General features: G+C 39.9%; 1 non-coding gene across 1 annotated transcript; it reads right to left on the reverse strand.

Annotated features, from left to right (window-relative positions):
- Positions 1-7,649: 7,649 nt before the first annotated feature.
- LOC131994506 (U1 spliceosomal RNA) lies at positions 7,650-7,815 on the reverse strand. Its single transcript, XR_009396796.1, has one exon. It is a non-coding gene; the product is annotated as a U1 spliceosomal RNA (small nuclear RNA).
- Positions 7,816-10,553: the final 2,738 nt, after the last annotated feature.

Consider the following 10,553-nt stretch of genomic DNA (forward strand, 5'->3'; position numbering starts at 1 on the left):
ACTACCTGTAACTGAAATATAAATAGAAGATGGGGCCTATTTTTACTAACGACATCTGGCATTATAAAGGCGCAATCTAACACTATCTTAAGATATTGACGTCTTTGATATGTTAAAGGAAGTTTTTATACCCACCACCATGGGATGGGGGTATACTAATCTAGTCATTCCGTTTGTAACACCTTGAAATATTGATATGCGACCTTATATATATTCTGGATTGACTCGACATTCTGAGTCTATCTAGCCATGCCCGTCCATCTGTCGAAATCACGATAGCGATTGACAGCGTAAAGCTAGCCGCTTGAAATTTTGCGTAGATGCTTCCTATTAGCCACCCTATATAAACCGATCCCCGGATTTGACTTCTTGGCCCCTTAGAAGACTCTATTTTCATCCGATTTGGCTAAAATTTGGAGCAAAACCTTGAGTTATGACTTTAAAAACTCATGCCAAGTATGATCCGAATCGGTCTATAAACAGATAAAGCCCCCATACAAACCGATCCACCGATTTAGGGTCTTAGGCCAATAAAAGCCGCATTTATTATCCGATTTTGCTGAAATTTGGGACAGTTAGTTGTGTTAGGCTTCTCGGCATCCTTCGTCAATTTGGGTCAGATCGGTCCAGATTTGGATATAGCTGCCATACAGACCGATCCTCCGATTTAGGGTCTAAGGCCCATAAAAGGTGCATTTATTGTCCAATGTCGCCGAAATTTGGGACAGTGAGTTAGGTTAGGCCCCTTGACATACTTCTGCATTATGGCACAGATCGGTCCAGATTTGGATATAGCTGCCTCATAGACCAACCTTTCGGTTTTAGGATTTGCAGCCATAAAAGGCGCATTTATTGTTCGATGTCTCTGAAATTTGAGACAGTCAGTTGTGTTCGTCTCTACTACGTCCTTCTTCAATTTGGCCCAGATCGGTTTAGATTTGAATATAGCTGCCATATAGACCGATCTCTCGATTTAAGGTTTTGGGCCCATAAAAGGCGCATTTATTGTCCGATTTCACCGAAATTTGGGACAGTGCTTTGTGTTAGGCTCTTCGATATTTTTCTGCAACTTGGACCAAATCGGTCCAGATTTGGATATGGCTGCCACATAGACCGATTTCTAGATTTAAGGTTTTGGCTCAATAAAAGGCGCATGATATTGGAAGGGGGGCGGACCCTCCCACTTTCCCCAAAAGTACTACCCAAAAATAAAAATGGCCCGATCGGGACAATATGGGATTCAAATAAAAGGTATTCAAGAGTAGAGTACCAATTTCATAATAAAAATTGGATCCAAATACCTGGGGGGCCGCCCCAGCCCCAAAACCCCTTAAAATAGGTTTATTTGACGATCATGGAAATATGGGACTCAAATGAAAGGTATTCGGGAGAAGATTACGAATATAGTCAGCAAGTAGAAATAGGCTTTATAATTTATTGATAACGGAGGAGGGCGGACCCTATACCGTTACCCCAAAAACAACACCCAAAATTAAAAGTAGACCGATGGGTATCAAATGAAAAGTATGAGGGAGTAGATAACGAATCTGGCATACAAATGCAAGTCGAAGTATAGGGGGTCACCCCAACCCCCCACAAAAACACCCAAAATGGGCACATTAGCCAATCACGGATATATGGGACTAGGTTTGTTTGTTTCGTATAGACTGAAAAACGGCAGAACCAGTTTTCTCGAAATTTTCGCATATTGTGTAGGTTGGTCTGGGAGAAAACATAGGCTATATAATTTTTCGGTATCGGAAGGGGGACGGACCCTCCCCCTTATGCAAAAAAACACAACCCAAAATCAAAACTGGACCGATCGGGACAATATAGGTGTCAAATAAAAGGTTTTGGAGAGTAGAATTCGAATATGGTACTTAAATTTGAGTCTAAGTACCCATCGGGCCGCCCCAACCCCAAAACTCCCCCCATCAGACATATTAGACGTTCATTTCAATATGGGGCTCAAATGAAAGGTATTCGGGAGTAGATTTCGAATCTGGCATACAAAATCAGATCGAAGACCCATTATGACTATAGGATACTTGGCTGAAGCGATAGTCTTAAAATTTTCATAGATTGTGTACGTTTGTCTGGAAGGAAACATAGGCTATATAATTTTTTGTGGAGGGGAGCCGAGTCCGAATGGCGTCCCGCAGTGCGACACCTCCTTGGGGAAATTTTTTTGAATGACCATGCATGGCATTGTACCTGGCTAATGTCGCCAACATAAAGAGGGGATAACTACCGATTTGTCCAACGTTCTCGCCAGGATTCGAACGCGTTCAGCGTCATAGGCTACAATGGCACGACGGCACGACTTCGATATCCGCATTCAGGGCGAAGTGTCCCAACTCTAAAACGATATTGGAGAGTTAAAGAGGGCGCAGCGGAGCGGGCCCGCTTCGGCTAGTATTTCCATATAGCTGCTATGGGGCATAAGGTATGCATTTTTCACTGGATTTTGACAAAAGGTGGGGGGTATCCAAAGTTCGGCCTGGCCGAATTTAACGCCTTTTTAGTTGTTTCAATTTCATTGTTTAAGGCGTCATCGGAGAAATCTCGTAACCGGCACTAATGGATACCAAGTTTAAATGAATATGTGGCTGTATCATTGTTTTTAAAATAAAGACAGAAAAACGATGCGTATACCCCTGCGTATGTTCATTCGTTGCTGTCTCAACAACGAATGATATAAACAGACTTGCCATCAACGCTACCGTAAAGGGCTGGGCATCGCTGCCCTGTATCCTCAGCATGCCCTAGAAAATTGGATCTGTTAGTTTATTCTTTGGGAAATTTTTTAGTATTAAGAGGTCACCGTAGCGCAGGATTAACATGTCCACCTACATATGACGAAAAATGCCCAGGTTCGAATCCTGGAGAGAACATCAGAAAAAATGTTCAGCGGTGGTTTTTCACTCGTAATGCTGGCGACATTTGTGGGGAACTATGCCATTTAAAACTTCTCCCCAAAGAGGTGTCGCACTGCGGCATGTCCTGCGGACTTGTTTATAAAAATTTTAAGGGAAAAGGTGTTAAAATAAGCAATTTTGTCAAAGAAAAAAATAAATATGTAGATTGTTATGAAATTGTTATTAATAATGCGATTTCAGGAAATGTTTGTTATAGACCGGTAGTCAACTTTACTCAAACCATTCACATTAAATTAATTTTTTTATGTTACAATTTTATTAACCCTTGACTTGATTTAGCACAATTTACCCTTATTAGCACTACATAACCAACACATCTCATATGGGACATTTGAATATGGATTCCAACTAAAACATGTCCCACTCAAACAAATTCACTCATTTTTAAATTATGAAACTTACTCTAAACTACGTTTAAGGGATGAACGTGCGACGCATTATGATTTGTTAACACAGCAAAAAGGATGAGATGGACTCTCGAATGTGCTTTCATACCTTTTGTGGCCCACACCCCATTTGCATAAAATGTCTTTGTTTCCAAAAACAAACAAGAACGACAAATTGAAATCAACCAAAGAAAATAAAAAAAAACTCGTTAAACTTGAAAATGTCCGGTTTAGGGGTTTGATTTGTCATAAGGATTTGGGATGGCAGCTACAAATGGGTCAGTCAAATGTGTGAGTAATGGCACATTGAAATAAAATAAAGTCGGGTCAGGTAATAGACGAAAATCAAATGGGTGCTACAACAAAAAAGTGTAATTGAAACAAAAATTGAATCTGAAATGTTTCAAATAGGCAAACAATGGACGATTTCTAGTCTTTAGGACTAGTCTTTAGGAAAATTCCATAAACTGTTGAACATTTCATTAAAACTTTGATTAAAAAAAATCTATAAAATGGTGCAGTTTTTATTACAAAAATTTTGTCCTTAGAGCAAACTATAGAAATTTTGTAATAAAAAAAAATTAAATAAAACAAGTAAAAAGGCGTTAAGTTCGGCCGTGCCGAACTTTGGATACCCACCACCTCGGGTATATATGTGAACAGCCTTTCGTCAAAAACCGGTGAAAAATGCATACCTTTTGTCCCATAGTAGTTATATCGAAATATGTTCCGATTTGAACCAAATACTAAAAAATACAAGTTATTGTACAATTGTGTATAACAAAATATTGGTCTTTTAAGTAGCTATATCTAAAAATAAACCGATCTGAACCATATACGACACGGATGTCGAAAAGCCTAACATGAGTCACTGTGTCAAATTTCAGTGACATTGGATTATAAATGCGACTTTTATGGGGCCAAGACTTTAAATCAAGAGATCGGTCTATATGGCAGCTATATCCAAATCTGGACCGATCTGGGCCAAATTAAAGAAGGATTTCGAGATCCTTAACCTAATTCACTGTCCCAAATTTCGGCGACATCGGACAATAAATGCGCCTTTTATGGGCCCAAAATCTTAAATCGAAAGATCGGTCTATATGGCAGCTATAACCACATCTGGACCGATCCGTGGCAAATTGACGAAGAATTTCGACTGGCCTATCGCAACTCACTGTCCCAAATTTCGGCGTCATCGGACAATAAATGCGCCTTTTATGGGCCCAAAATCTAAAATCGAGAAATCGGTCTATATGGCAGCTATTTCCAAATCTGAACCGATCTATGTCATATTGCGGAAGTATGTCGAGATCCTTAACCTTACTCACTGTCCCAAATTTCGGCGACATCGGACAATAAATGCGCCTTTTATGGACCCAAAACCTTAAATCGAGAGATCGGTCTACATGGCAGCTATATTCAAATCTGGACCGATCTTGCCCAAATTAAAGAGAGATGTCGATAGGTCTAACACAACGCACTGCCCCAAATTTCAGCAAAATCGGTCAATAAATGCGCTTTTATGGGCCCAAAACCTTATATCGGCAGATCGGTCTATATGGCAGCTAAATCCAAATCTGGACCGATTTAGGCCACATTGAAGAAGGATGTCGAGATGCTTAACCCAACTCACTATCCCTAATTTCGGCGACAAAGGACAATAAATGCGCCTTTTATGGGCCCAAAACTTTAAATCATCGGATCGGTCTATATGGGGGCTACATCCAAATCTGAACCGATCTGAACCAAATTGAAGAAGGATGTCGAGGGGTCTAAAACAACTTACTGTCCCAAATTTCGGCGACATCGGACAATAAATGCGACTTTTATGGCCCCAAAACCATAAGTCGAGAGATCGGTCTATATGACAGCTACATCCAAATCTGAACCGATCTGGGCCAAATTGAAGAAGGATATCGTAGGGCCTAACGCAACTCACTGTCCGAAATCGGACAATAAATGTTCCGTTTATGGGCCCAAGACCTTAAATCTAGAAATGGGTCTATATGGCAGCTAAATCCAAATCTGGACCGATTTAGGCCACATTGAAGAAGGATGTCGAGATGCTTAACCCAACTCACTATCCCTAATTTCGGCGACAAAGGACAATTAATGCGCCTTTTATGGGCCCAAAACCTTAAATCAAGATATCGGTCTATATGGCTGCTATATCCAAATCTGAACCGATCTGAACCAAATTAAAGAAGGATATTGAGGGGTCTAACACAACTCGCTGTCCCAAATTTCAACAAAAATGGATATTAAATGTGTCTTTTATAGGCCTAAGACCCTAAATCGGCTGATCGGTCTATATGGTGGCTTTATCAAGATATAGTCCGATATAGCCCATCTTCGAGCTTATCCTGCTTATGGACAAAAAAAGAATCTGTGCAAAGTTTCAGCTCAGTATCTCCATTTAAAGACTGTAGCGTGATTTCAACTGACAGACATACGGACGGATATGGCTAGATCGTCTTAGATTTTTACGCTGATCAAGAGTATATATAGGGTATTATAGGGTCGGAAATTGATAGGGTATTATAGTCCTTTTTCAATTTGGCCCATATCGGTCCAGATTTGAATATAGCTGCCATATAGACCTATCTGTTGATTTAAGGATTTGGGGCCATAAAAGGCGCATTTATTGTCCGATTTTGCCGAAATTTGGGACAGTGCTTTGTGTTAGGCTCTTCGACATCTTTCTTCAATTTGGCCCAGATCGGTTCAGATTTGAATATAGCTGCCATATAGACCGATATCTAGGTTTTAGGTTTTGGGGCCATAAAAGACGCATTTATTGTCCGATGTCGCTGAAATTTGAGACAGTGAGTTGCCTAAGGCCCTTCGACATCTTCTTCAATTTGACCCTGATCGCTTCAGATTTGGATATAGCTGCCATGTAGACCGATTTCTCGATTTAAGGTTTTGGGGCCATTAAAGGCCCATTTATTGTCCGATGTCGCCGATATTTGGGAAAGTGCGTTAGGTTAAGCCACTTGATATACTTCTGCAATTTTTCACACATCGGTCCAGATTTGGATATAGCTGCCATATAGACCAATCTCTCGGTTTTACGTTTTGGGGCCATTAAAGGCGCATTTATTGTCCGATGTCGCCGATATTTGGGACAGTGAATTAAGTAAGGCTCTTCGACGTCCTTCTTCAATTTGGCCCATATCGGTCCAGATTTGAATATAGCTGCCATATAGACCAATTCCTTGATTTAAGGATTTGGGGCCATAAAAGGCGCATTTATTGTCCGATTTCGCCGAAATTTGGGACAGTGCTTTATGTTAGGCTCTTCGACATCTTTCTTCAATTTGGCCCAGATCGGTTCAGATTTGGATATAGCTGCCATATAGACCGATTTCTTGATTTATGGTTTTGGGCCCATAAAATGCTTATTTATTGTCCGATGTCGCCGAAATTTGGGACATTGAGTTCAGTTAGGCTCTTCGACGTCCTTCTTCAATTTGGCCCATATCGGTCCAGATTTGAATATAGCTGCCATATAGACCAATTCCTTGATTTAAGGATTTGGGGCCATAAAAGGCGCATTTATTGTCCGATTTCGCCGAAATTTGGGACAGTGCTTTGTGTTAGTCTCTTCGACATCTTTCTTCAATTTGATCCAGATCGGTTCAGATTTGGATATAGCTGCCATATAGACCGATTTCTTGATTTATGATTTTGGGCCCTTATAATGCTTATTTATTGTCCGATGTCGCCGAAATTTGGGACAGTGAGTTAAGTTAAATCCCTTGACATACTTCTGCAATATCGCACAGATCGGTTCAGATTTGGATGTAGCTGCCATATAGACCGATATCTAGGTTTTAGGTTTTGGGGCCATAAAAGACGCATTTATTGTCCGATGTCGCTGAAATTTGAGACAGTGAGTTTGGTTAGGCTCTTCGAAGTCCTTCTTCAATTTTGCCCAGATCGGTCCAGATTTGAATATAGCTGCCATATAGACCGATATCGCGATTTAAGGTCTTGGCCCCATTAAAGGCGCATTTGTAATCCGATTTCACTGAAATTTAACACAGTGACTTATGTTAGGCTTTTTGACATCCGTGTTGTATATGGTTCAGATCGGTTTATTTTTAGATATAGCTAGTGTACTTTTAGTATTTGGTCCAAATTGGAACATATTTTGATATAACTGATATGGGACATAAGGTATGAAATTTTCAACGAATTTTGATGAAAGATGGTTTACATATATGCCCGAGGTGGTGGGTATCCAAAGTTCGGCCCGGCCGAACTTAACGCCTTTTTACTTGTTTAAGATATTCTCACATAAATTTATTATTTTTATATCGGGAAGGCGCGCACGCCATTCCCGGCTACCAAAAATTATACGCACGCAATATTCATCTTTAGAATAGTCGCAGAGGAAACACTTAATCGCCAGTGCAATGATTAAGCCTCACTCTGGGGGAGCCGCCTTCATGATCACGGTATCCCCTACGTGATGTAATTATGCCCGCGTCCACACAATTCTTGTTATTTGAGGCGGCAGTTTTTCACATCGAATGGGAATTTTTACATGCAAATGTAAGCAGCGAAAAACGGATTTCCAACAGGATCTTTGGCTTTCCTTGTTTTATGAATGATATGAAATTCCTAAAACCGCTACCATCAAGGGGTCAAAGGGTGATTTTACAAAGCTTTTGTGGAATGTAAATTTCGCTGCAATTAACCAAACCAAACAGCCAACCAGCGACTGGGGGTTGTCATTCTGAGTGAGGATAGTTGGTGAAAATAAGGGGCATTTCTTGGAAACTAGTTTTGAGAAATGAAGAAAAATTCAAACAAAACCAAAAAACTAGTTTTGCATTGCAATCAAATACATAGATGGGTTAACCCTTTAAGGGCCTATGAAGTCAAATGTCCACAGTTGGAAGATTAAAAGAAATCTTGAGTGGCAATCCCGAGTATTTTGATACTATTTTGAGTGGTCATTTGAATTTTCCATATCTCGAAAAATGCCATCCTGTGCCCCAAATGACTTCAGTGCAGCTGCAAGGGTTAAGCTGCACTATTCAAATAAGGGTTATTCCCATTGAGTGAAGATGGCAAGAAATTTTCTTAAACTAGTTTTTCAATGGCCAGTCATTTGAAACTTTCCCCTCAACCGCACAGCCCACTGATGCTACTCTGCTCACAACTGTTCTTCAATACAAAGCCACACACTTTGCCAGCCTGAATTGAGCACATCGTGGCATTCTCATTAAGCACATCACACATTCAACATCTCCGGAATAAAAATCACTTGGATAAAATTCATCATTGTTGCGCCTTGCTGTCAAAATACGGGGTGCCAGTTGAGAAATTCCCCACCAACAAATCCCTACCTTAGCGAAATCAATTTTTCGTCAATATTTCTTCACAGAAAAAAAAAGATGCCAGAACAAACCAATGTTCAATTCATCATCAAATTGTCACTTTGATTCAATTGCAAAAATCTCCAGAAAAAAAAACAAACAAACGGCACCCACCATACATTAAAATCATTTAATATCCAAATGAATACGAATACGAATTTCTGAGCATTACAAATGCCAAAGGCTCGGATTAATTTCAATCAATCAAATCTGCTTGGCTTTTGTTAAGTGACTGCCACTTTTTGTTTTTTTTTTTTGTTCGCTTGTCGATTCAGCATCAGCTCCCAGTTAGATGATTGAAGTAATTTTTTGGAATGTTGGATTCGGGGGGTTTAATGAACGATGACCTTGGGTGAGTGAGTGAATTTCGAAAAATGAAACAAATTGAAGACCAAATAAAGAAACGTGAAATTCATTCTAAAGAAGGATTAAACAGCAGCAATCACATAAACATGATTACAAGACATAGAAAAAAAAAACAAGTAAAAAGGCGTAAAGTTCGGCCGGGCCGAATCTTATATACCCTCCACCATGGATCGCATTTGTCGAGTTCTATGCGCGGTATCTCTTTTTAGGCAAACATAGAATATTGAATAAGAACTCTCATGCTATTGGAGCTATATCAAGTTATAGTCCGATTCGGACCATAAATGAATGCTGAACGTTGTAAAAGTCATTCGGGTAAGAATTGCGCCTTGTAGGGACTCAAGAAGCAAAATCGGGACTTAGGTTTATAGGGCAGCTATATCAAGCTATTGATCGATTCAGACCATATTAGACACGCATGTTGAAGGTCATGAGAGAAACCGTTGTACAAAATTTCAGCCAAATCGGATGAGAATTGCGCTTTAGAGGTTGAAGAAGTCAAGACCCAAGATTGGTTTATATAGCAGCTATATCGAAACATGGACCGATTCAGGCCATACTTAGCGTAGTTATTGGAAGTGCTACCAAAACACTACGTGCAAAATTTCAGTCCAATCGGACGAAAATTGCGCTCTCTAGAGGCTCAAGAAGTCAAGACCCAAGATCGGTTTATATGGCAGCAATATCAAAACATAAACCGATGTAAACCATACTTAATGTAGTTATTCGAAGTGATACCAAAACACTACGTGCAAAATTTCAATAAAATCGGACGAGAGTTGTGCCCTCTAGAGGCTCAAGAAGTCAAGACCCCAGATTGGTTTATATGGCAGCTATATCAAAACATGGATCGATTAAAAACAAACTTAGCGTAGTTATTGGAAGTGCTGCCAAAACACTACGTTCAAAATTTCAGTCAAATTAAACGAGAATTACACCATCTAGAGGCACAAGAAGTCAAGACCCAGGATCGGTTTATATGGCGGCTATATCAAAACATAGACCGATGTAAACCATACTTAGCGTAGTTGTTGGAAGTGCTACCAAAACACTAAGTGCAAAATTTCAGTTAAATCGGACAAGAATTGAGCCCTCTAGAGGCTCAAGAAGTCAAGATCCCAGATCGGTTTATATGGCAGCTATATCAAAACATGGATCGATTAAAACCAAACTCATCGTAGTTGTTGGAAGTGCTACCAAAACATCACGTGCAAAATTTCTGTCAAATCGGAAGAGAATTGCGCCCTCTAGAGGCTCAAGAAGTCAAAACCCAAGATCGGTTTATATGGCAGCTATATCAAAACATGGACCGATTAAAACCATACTTAGCATAGTTGTTGGAAGTGCTACCAAAACACTAGGTGCCAAATTTTAATAAAATCGGATGAGAATTGCGTCCTCTAGAGGCTAAAAAAGTCAAGACCCAAGATCGGTTTATATGGCAGCTATATCAAAACATTGATCGATTA

The sequence above is a fragment of the Stomoxys calcitrans genome, chromosome 1 (genome assembly GCF_963082655.1).
Source record: "Stomoxys calcitrans chromosome 1, idStoCalc2.1, whole genome shotgun sequence".
NCBI classification, from domain to species: domain Eukaryota; kingdom Metazoa; phylum Arthropoda; class Insecta; order Diptera; family Muscidae; genus Stomoxys; species Stomoxys calcitrans.